This window comes from Oculina patagonica, chromosome 10, assembly GCF_052425735.1.
Source record: "Oculina patagonica isolate OP01 chromosome 10, crgOcupat, whole genome shotgun sequence".
NCBI lineage: Eukaryota > Metazoa > Cnidaria > Anthozoa > Scleractinia > Oculinidae > Oculina > Oculina patagonica.
The window spans coordinates 6,826,222-6,836,709 of NC_135767.1; the positions used below are offsets into that span (position 1 = coordinate 6,826,222).

A 10,488-nucleotide genomic window follows, 5' to 3' on the forward strand; every position below is an offset into this window, starting at 1 on the left:
ATACCTAAACTTTCGTGAAACAGCAAGGTTAACAGCAGAATTTTGAATATGGTTCAGAGTCAAAAGGCAGGAAACAAACTCACAACATGCCGATTTACCAAGCGTACGAATGAGTTCACGATCACCGAGAGTCTCCGCAATTGAAAAGCACACGACAGTTTATTACAGATAAATTATTTCTGGATGTATTCCTCGTTTATCCCGGGATAGCAGCCAAAGAAAAACAGATTGTGACCGATCGAAATGGACGTAAATCTTCCAAGCTACTTGTTGAGTTTAAAGCAAAGACGGTCAAAGACAAAATCCCTTTACGAAACCAAGGTAAGCTAAGCTTATGTATTATTGATGTTCCTTTTTTAACAGATTAGAAAAGTTTCTGTTATTTAGATTAACAAGCATTCAATGTATTAGCACTCAGTCGTTCGTGTAACTAAATCACCGTAATTAAATCACCGAAGTAGGAGGAACACAGCACTTTAAAACGTTGGAAAGAGCAAATTTCCAGTTACACTACAAGATCAAAATTTACATGTGCATTTGCAAATTTGTGTTTTTGACCCTGAAATAAAAAAAAAGTTTAAAAAGGGCCTGTCTGCAATGAGGAGAATATCATTTAAAGCAAATTTAAAATACATGTACATTTAAATGTACATCAAGGTTTATGAGGTTAATTGAGTGACAGGTATTTATGGAGGTTGTAAGAGGCAGTTTGAGTTTATCATTAATTTTATATAAGCAAATCTGTTGCATTTCTAAAACTTGCTATATTAGGATTTCCCTACCTTTTATGGGTTTTTGATATGGTGTACATTTTGTTTTTAGTGAGGGAAAACAGGAATTCAAGGGGTGCAGTTTATGTCTGTGATGATGAAGGTAAGCATTAGATTAGTGTCAGTTTATATATACCTTTATTTCTCTAAATGCTCTGTAACAGAGTTTAGTTTTTGTGAATCTACATCAGTGCATGAAACTTGTTTTTTAAGTGTAAAATGTTGGGGTTTAAGAAATGATAGGTGTTTCAACTGCTTGGTAAGTTTATGTTTCCTTAAAATCGTGGTTCTATTGAGGAATTTAATATACACAACTTACATGTAACAGCACATGTAAATAAACATACAAAATGTAATGTTTTCATTGTTCAAGAAAAGAGGGGATGGGGGAGGGATAGGAGGGCAAAAAACCCAACAATTTACTGGAATACTTGTAATTATTTTGTGGGAGAAGTGCAAATTGACCTGTTCAAATTCCGCTTGTTAATAGCTAACCTTAATATCTACATGTAAGCTCAAACCCTAACTTGACATAAATTGTCTTGTTGTGGTACTAGGCGAATATAGAAATAGAATTTTAACTCAGCTGAAATTTCACATGAAAACAAAGAGTTAGTAAACTTTTAGAGCTGCTAAGGCCAGAAAAGCCAGTTGGGCTTGTTGATGAGCCAGCGTAGTGTTTTCTTAGCTACATCGCTAAGAAAGGGGAGAATATGTAAGCTTTCATGGAATTAATCACAGTGCTTTCAACAGCACCTGTCAGAGAGCAATATAAGAGTCTTAAGACACCTCATTTAATAGGGAAATCATGAATTTTAGCCAGTGATTCACCCCGAAACACCCACCAAAGCTCATTCATGTGCCAGGTCTTATTGATAGCACTATTTATGCTTTCAGTAGGTCAAAGGATTTTTTTGGTTCTGAACATACCGTAAATGATCTAGTAAACGCCCACTCTCAAATAAATGCCTTGTATCTAATAAACGCCTCCCCTGAAGTGTAAAGTTTGTATTAGACGCCCCCCTCTTATAAACGCCCCGTGTCTAGTAGACGCCCCCCTCCAAGAATCATCTAAAAAACCAAGGAAATGCTCCATAGAGTAAAATCACGCAATATAGTTAGTTTCTTGCTTGACTCGGACATCGAAGAGGCCAACAACGCCAACATGGTTGACCCCGATGACGATGAAAACGTCCATATCGAACTATGAACGACATCTCTAGGCTTTGCATTAGCGCAGATTAGATTAGTCTGCTACACACCAACTCTGTTTTGTATCTCTCTCCGCGAGTAAACTATGCATCCTATTTGTTTTGTTGACGTTGTTGCAGTTAAAGTGAAATAAACACCTCTCTCTTGTTAACGCCTTATATCTATTTAATGCCTTCCCTATGACCCCTAAAATTTAATAGACGCCCCGGGCGTTTATTAGATCATTTAGTACGGTATCCCCCAACACAGTCCCTGGCCCAGGCAAAAATTGGAAAAATATCTCTCTTTTTTTATGTATCTGCAGAGTGTTCTAAACAATTTAAGCTAATTTAAAATTATAAACATTCATTTGATGCCATTGAATGATCATCAACAAATCTTATGTCTTTTTTGCCTTTTTCAGGGTCAACACGAGTAGCAGAATTTCCACAGAGTTGCAGACACAGAAAGAGATAAATGAACAATCAGATTATTATATTTATATATTCTTCATTGCATGTACAAATAACACTTGTGTACATGTACTGTGTGTAGAATACAATTTATATATAAGGACAGGTGTAATTTTAAAGTTAATGAAATAAAGCCAGATAAGGTACAATCATGTACATAAAAAATCATCCTGCTACCTAAACATTTGATTCCCAGTGCCCACACTACAAAGAACAGTAATTATGATAATGAGATACACATTTCATCAATCTCTTAATGCATGGTAAAATGGCATGGTAAAATTTTTGCCAAGCAATCTATACCTGAGTTTAGAACTAACAAACAGTATTTATGCCTCTCCAGAATTTTTGCTAAGTTTACATGTAGTAAGGCAAAGGGCAAAGGGACTCATATAAAGGAAAAAGGTGTTATCGTTTTGGGGGACCCTATTTGGCAGAATGACAGAATATCAATATTTTGCTTGCCACTACCTTTTACTCCAGTTTGCTAGCAGAAAGCTGTTATTTTTGGTGTTAGGCAATAATAAGACTGTCATCGTCACCATTCCATCGTATAGGCCCCCTATTTGGGGGGGGGGGGGTGGGTAAGCAACATGCAAAACTTTCCAGTTGTATGCTATGTGCAGCTGTAACATACCAGTTATGATGAGGGTATGGATATTTTCAAGAGCAAACCTTTCTTTGTTCTTGGTTAACTTTGAGAGTTGCGAGTATATCTTTAGAAGGTTATGCGTAGACTACTAATGATATTGTTGATTGATCAATTTTTTAACTCTTATTTGGTGTTGTTCATGGTAAAAAGGGATACATATCATCATCCTCTCTTGATATCATATATAAAGAAAATAACATGAATATAAAAATCAGTCTAAAAAATTATAAAGGTGAAATAACTGGGGAGCTCCGCTTTTAGGCTTGCCTAAATCTATATATTAGCTATTTACATTTTATCACTCAATCCTAGGGGAACCGTACTGTATATAATGTGGAAATTATTAGATCGGAAGCGATGGAAAAAATTAGGAATTCACCACCATCGAAACGATGAAGTGCTGTGAAGTCTCATAAAAATTCAAAACAAGGAGCTATTCATTTTAGAATCAATTGAGTCAATTGATTTCGTCGAGATAAAAGCACGTGAGGAAAATCTGGAGTGTATAAAGACAAGTTAAGAGCAAACGAAAGCAGGACAAGCTTATTTTTGATCGTCATTAATCAACAGACAAGGAAACCGATGGAAAGGTGGAATCTCTAAGGAGATTCTGAGCAAGTGCATTTTCTTCAACTTGCTTGGGACATTGTTTATCAGTATAGGAACAAATAAATTCCATAACGTCTTTCCTTGGTCAACCTATTCGAAGTTACAAACGAACACATGTAAGCTGAACGAACTAAAAGAAAAACTCAACGGTTTAGTAATTATTTTAATTTTCCAAGAAAATGCTTGTGTAAAGTTGACCAGAAATTTTCTGATTGCTTCCAGTGTGAAAAAGATTGCCTACTGAATCACTCGGACATGGTGATTCCCAGACACCTTGAAAATAAAAGGGTATAAACTTAACCACTCGAAATACGCTGGTCTTTGATGAGATTACGGAAATTTCAATTTCAATTCCTGATAAGGAAAACGATTACATCAATGTTTTAATTTAATTTAGTCGAAATCTAATGTATGTAACTGAGAAACCAAAGCGTATAATTCGACAGAACGAAAATAATAAAAAAATAAAGATGGCTATAATTTGTTCAACAAAATTTAAGCCACTGAAAACTGCCTGTTCCCTAAGAGCCTTTAGATCGGATCCCGACACTATGAATGGCGAAAGTTGTGTTTTTTAACTGATGTCAATAGGGAAGATGAGATCGAGACTCAGTCATTGTTATCCTTAAAATTTCCCGTCTTTTTAGTATCAGTTCTCACTTAAGCTTTTGGATATTTCCCAGTTATCAGTCAACCCCAGGCAAACCGAATTCTTATATTCATTTGAATTTCATTACTTCGGAAATGATAAGCATTGTCATAAGCATTTTGCTACAAATGTCCAATCCTTTTTAAGTTAAAAATAGAAAAAGTAAAATTAAAAAACAACCTTTAACCCTTGTAAAGACGCTTAAAATGGAACACAAAGCGCGATTCGCATTGTTCGCACTTCAATCAACTTCGTTAAGACGAATTTCGTCAAGTCAAGAAATCTGGAGTGTATCCAGTTGAAGCCATCTTAACGTCAAATGGAAGCACGTAAAACTTTGATCGACTTTTAATTAACAGACAAGAAAAACCGAGGAAAGGTATAATCTCTAGGGAGATTCTGAAAAAGCATATATATATTTTTAATTCTTCAACTTGTTTTTACATGTTGATGGCTCATAATATCAGTAAAATGAATTCCATCTTGTCTTTCCTTGGTCAACTTATATTCGAAATGAAAACGAACACATGCAAGCCGCTGGACGAACTTAAACACGAACTCGACCGTTCAGTAAATAATTCGGAATTTCTAAGGAGCTTCTAAGAAAGCGCATTTTCCTTCAATTTTCTTTTCCAATTTTGGTTGAAATAACGAAAATATCAGTTTTGCTAAGATTGAAGAAACAAAGCGCAGACCACCTAGGCGTCTTGATATTAAATTGGGAAAGGTTTAACTTTCTTGGACTTCGAGAAAGCGTATTTATATCTTATTGATAATCACAAACGCGAACAAAATTTAAGCTAGACATATTAAATAGACTGTTATTATTGTTTTTTTGTTTTACAACAAAGTGGAGAATTTAAAGTGAGATTCAAATTTGACAATTAATGGAGTTTTTTGGATTTACTGTTTCAGTCTCTGCTTATTCATGTTGTCTTTCCTTGGTCAATACCCTGGTCTCTTGAAAGAATTTTGGTTTATGTTAAAATAACGAAAATGTCATTTGTTAAAATTAAAGAACCAAAGCGCAGACCGTCAAGGCATCTTGATATGAAATGGAGCAGGTTTAACAGTTCGTCTTCGAGAATGTAATTGATAATGACAAACGACAAACAAAATTTAAGATTTTTTTTTCTTGCTTTACAGCGAAGTTAAGAATTTAAAGTGAGATTCAAATTTGACAATGAAGTTTTTTGGATTCACCGTTTTTCGGCTGATTCTGGATGTCGCATTGACGAAAAGTTCGCATCGTTAAAACTAAAGAAAACAAAGCATAGGCGTCTAAATGTCAAATGGGAGCAGGTTAAACTTTGTTTTTTAATAGACACGACATTTTAAGTTATCAGATTTCACGGAAAGGCGGAATTTCTAAGGAGCTGCTAAGAAAGCGCATTTTCTTTCAATTTTCCTTTCCAATTTTGGTTGAAATAACGAAAATATCAATTTTGTTAAGATTAAAGAAACAAAGCGCAGACCACCTAGAGTAGGCGTCTTGATATCAAATTGGGAAAGGTTTAACCTTCTTCGACTTCGAGAAAGCGTATTTAAAATCTAATTGATAATCACAAACGACGAACAAAATTTAAGATAGTCATATTATTGTTTTTTGTTTTTTTTACAAAAAGTGGAGAATTTAAAGTGAGATTCAAATTTGATAATGGAGTTTTTGGGATTCACCGTTTCTGGGCTGATTCTGGATGTCGGATTGACGAAAAGTTCACATCGTTAACCTTAAAGAAAAAAAGCACAGACCACAAAGCCCATGCTATAGGCGTCTAAACTAAATGTCAAATGAGAGCAGGTTAAACTTTGTTATTAAAAGACAAGTCATTTAAAGGTATTAGATTTCAGGAAAGGTGGACTTTCTAAGGAGCATCTGTAAGAACATATTTTCTTTCAATTTTCTTCTTCAATATTCAACTTGCTTTTCATTAGCTTAAATTTCAGTAATGGAAAATAAATTCTGTCACCTCCTTTTCAGGAAAAAGGGTTTGAAATCTTATAAAAAATGACAAACGAACTTAACACGAATAATGCTTTCCGAACGACTGTTATGATTGTTTTATTTTTAAACAAAATGAACGCTTTAAACTGAAATGTAAATTTTACATTTCTAATTCTCTGCCGAGTTAAATGGATAAACCAATTTACACGGGATCTATCTTCGATAAAATATCGTGATACTCGAGTAATTCATTCAGTTTAGACATCGAAATATCTGTTCTGTTTATTTAGGGGCATAGTTATTTTTGACAATTTGTTTAAAAAAAAGCATTCAACATAACATAAGTAAAGACAAGAAAACTCTTGAGTGTTCACTTCTATCTCAGTTTAGAGCCAGTTTTTCCAGACGATCTTCACTTCTATCTTAAGAAACATTTTCCAGACGAACAACTACAACTAGGATTTTATCAGACTAAATACAAAGGCAAATTTAGCTTACCAGACTGGTTATAACCAAGCACATGTTACAAGCAGCGACAATACTCTACAACAAGGTTACTTCTCATAAGCACGCGCAGACTTAAATCGAACACAATTGCATGTCACTGTAATTTTGTTCAACACTCCACTTCAAGTCTATACATGTTTCGTAATTTAAAGTGACCTGAGCAGAATGGCTTGAAATTGTTGACATCTTGAAGTGATAATCCACAGCAATCATCATTTTGTTGAAGTGGTTCTAATAAACGAGACAGACAAATCTGACGGAATTTGAATTAGCCGTTTTAATTGAATGGTCAGTCCTCAATCCTTCCGCATAACGCATTGCCTTTAATGGTAACAGTACAGCCTATCGATCGATATCGATTTTTAGTTCCTAAAGTCAAAAAATCATCGAAATGTTTCATCGAAATTTGCCGAAGCGTTAGTCGTATCTATTCTAAGCATCTAACCTTAGCACTCATGCCCACTTATTCGTCGTTTCCCGATAGCTCGCCGGCCCACTTCTGAGCCCAGAACTTTCCACAAGAAACTTAGAATTCTTCTGTACAAGCTAGAAACCATCTCCGAGTATTACAGAATCGACAATACTGAGATTCTACTTCAGTATATCGCCAAATTGCCTTGTAGAACGGCGTGACACATTAGTAACCCACGAAAAAGAAGAGAGCCAATCAGGAACAGGCCTGTGTTTTCAAAACAAAAACATTGAACGGCTGCAAAGGTAAATGGGTGATAGTGGGCGTTTACGGCTAAACAAATATAAAACGAACAAAACCTGCAAAAGGCTGAATATTAAAATAACTTTACTTACTATTTGCCATTACCGAGAACTAGTCAGACCACTAAACGGAAACGCATAAAAGTTATGTAACAAATAAACTCTTAAGCTTGTTCTCAGGGCATCGTAGCTTGATTAAACATATAAAACTAACAGTGGTGATAAACATGGTAAAACAACGCATTTTTTTTTTTTTACTAAACTTGACGTTTCGCATGCTAAGCAACATACATTTTCAAAGTAACCGCTTCAATTTTTTAACGCGACCCCAATAATCCGAACGCAAGGAGTTTTGCAATGATTTTTAACAGACTTCTCCCCAATTCCCTCGCGGCTTCGCAGGTCGACTCCGCCGTTCGCCGTAAACAAAGCACTCGATCGCGAATCCTGGCAGCTACGAAGGCTAGTAAACAACCGTCAGAATCAAGTGCAAGGAGTAGATCTTCATATGTATAAATATATATACATACATCACTTTTATTTACCCTCGGATTTGAAGAGTAGATCTCTCGCTTACCCGGCAAGTTACCGTAACAGGTCTGCAAAATGTTCTTGGCAACGACGCTGCACGTATCATTAAAATCAATGCATCATTGAAAAATAAAAAGAACTGTAGAAACTTTACCCGGTTTAATAGTTAGAACACCGTTAGAAAATATTTGACCGGCAATTAAGCACTCTGATTAGTTGGTTTTAATAGCGAAGCGCGCAAAGTCTAAAAATAGAATGCAAATGAGAATAACCGCCACAAGGCTCAAAAAACATCAGCGTGTTCTGAGAGAAATAGAAGGAATCTAGGCGAATCTTTCGTTTTATTGAAGTGTTTTAGGAATAACGGCTGCTTTAGAAAGTGTTTTTGGAAAATCGTCCGCCATTTCGGTTTGTTTGTCTGAGTCTAACCTGAGTCGTGACGTCATTCGCGCGCTTCGCTATTATTGGCCCTCTTAGTCCTGTACCTAAACCCCAGTCCCTTTCGCACCCTATATTGGGGTTGAACCTGGCGCAAAAAGAGAGTCCAACCCTATATATAGGGCGCGGAAGGGACTGGGGTTCAGGGACTGGATTATGGTCCTCTCAGATGCTTGGTTGTTTGAAACCTGGTTTAGTGACGCTATTGTGAAAGATTAAAGGTTCGTCGAAGCTTTCATTTCTCTTATATGCAAGTGATTTCTGTTAAGTTTTCTCCAGTTTTAAATTCCTCAAGGCCAATGGCTACGCAAGGCATCTAAACGAAGTCAGTCAACAACAAAAATTATGGTATTTTCTTCTTGGATGTTGGCTGCTAACTCACATGGTGGTTGTTTTTTTCTTCAAGGGGAGGGGGCTCTTAGGTCTTAATTTTTGAGATTGGAAGAGATTGGGAGGGGTCTTAGGTCTAAAACCTTAGGTCTTAGCTCCATGGTCTCAGGTCTTAGCTTTTGAGACACCCACTTTAGATCCATAGTGAAACTTTGGATCCGTAGTTAAGGCTTTGGATGCATAGTAAAAACTTTGGATCCGTAGTTAATACTTTGGATGCTTAGTAAAATCTTTGGATCCGTAGTAGAAACTTTGATTCCTAGTAAAAACTTTGGATCCGTAGTAGAAACTAATCTCGTTCCCAGATCTCTTGTGGACGAAGCCGAAGGTGAGATCTGGTCAAATCCGATTCTACCACGTGATCGCCTGTCAGGAATGTGACAGGCCAGTTAAGAGCGCATGTCCGAAAGAAATTATTACCCGGGCGTATAAAACAAATATATCTTGAGCAACAACATTCGAATAACAAACACAAACACAAATTCCACGGACATTTTCTGACATTGTCTGATGTATTTACAACTAAATAGTCAATTTGAGAAACTATAAAACAATAATAAGCTCGAGCAAATTTATTTTTGCCTTGTTTTCTGATGTATTTACGTCTTTACAATCAATTTGAAAAACTATAAACAAAAAAAGCTCAAGCAAATATATTTTGACTTGTTTTCTGCTTTGCATTCGCCAGATATTTGTCCTGTTTAATTCATATATTCCCGCACGATGAAATGCGTCCCTATAAAAGAACGGAAACCGGGAAAACTTATCACTGAGTTGTTTTGTCCCGAGTTTGAAATTATTTCCAAGGCTGTTCTACTTCCTTCTGTTCGCATATGTATTTCCTCGGCACTGACTGTTTACTTACTTGCGGTTTGAAAGAATTCGAGGAGTAGAAATGGAGGAGGGGGTGATCCCCTTCTTCCCCCCTCTCCCCCTCCCCCTCTCCCCCTCCCCCTCTCCCCCTCTCCCTTTTTACGCCTGCTACGCAGGTTATCACTTGACCAGATCTCGCCGTCGGCCTCGTCCACAAGAGATCTGGGAACGCGATTAGTAGAAACTATGGATCCGCAGTAAAAAACTCTGGATCTGTAGCAGAAACTTTGGATTCAGAGCCAAGCCGAGAGAACGCGTCTGCTGGTCCGCAGTCTGCATTTAGCATACGCCGTTACAATTAAAATACCCTACCAACTTGTGATGCTGATAACTAATCAAGAACGCGGTTAGGGTAATTCGCAGGTGAAAATAAAGCATTTTAATCAGTAACACCACTTATTTCGTTTACAATTTATTGTATATTGTTTATCGATAACTTGGTCAAAGGCTGCGTTCTGCTGCTAGCCAAAGGCCATTTTCTTACAGTTTAATCCGCGATACGGTTATTATACAAGTTAAGTATCAGATAATGAAAATCATTGGCTACCGGCTAGCCGGCTTGCTGATTACATTTTTTCCTGTTAATTTACATCTTTTTCTTCTTTTCTTTTTAAATCATTAATTTCCTTATTCGCATTTATTTCTTTGTTATCATTAATCGATACAGGTTTGTTCGTTGGATTATTTGGTATGGTGGTGTACTGTTTCCATTATTTTGTAGCCTGCCTAAGCGGCTTGAACGTCAT

General features: G+C 36.4%; 1 long non-coding RNA gene across 1 annotated transcript; it reads left to right on the forward strand.

Moving 5' to 3' along the window:
• LOC144628420 (uncharacterized) lies at positions 1-3,072 on the forward strand. Its single transcript, XR_013566246.1, has 3 exons — positions 1-321; positions 823-873; positions 2,386-3,072. It is a non-coding gene; the product is annotated as an uncharacterized LOC144628420 (long non-coding RNA).
• The last annotated feature ends 7,416 nt before the right edge of the window (positions 3,073-10,488 follow it).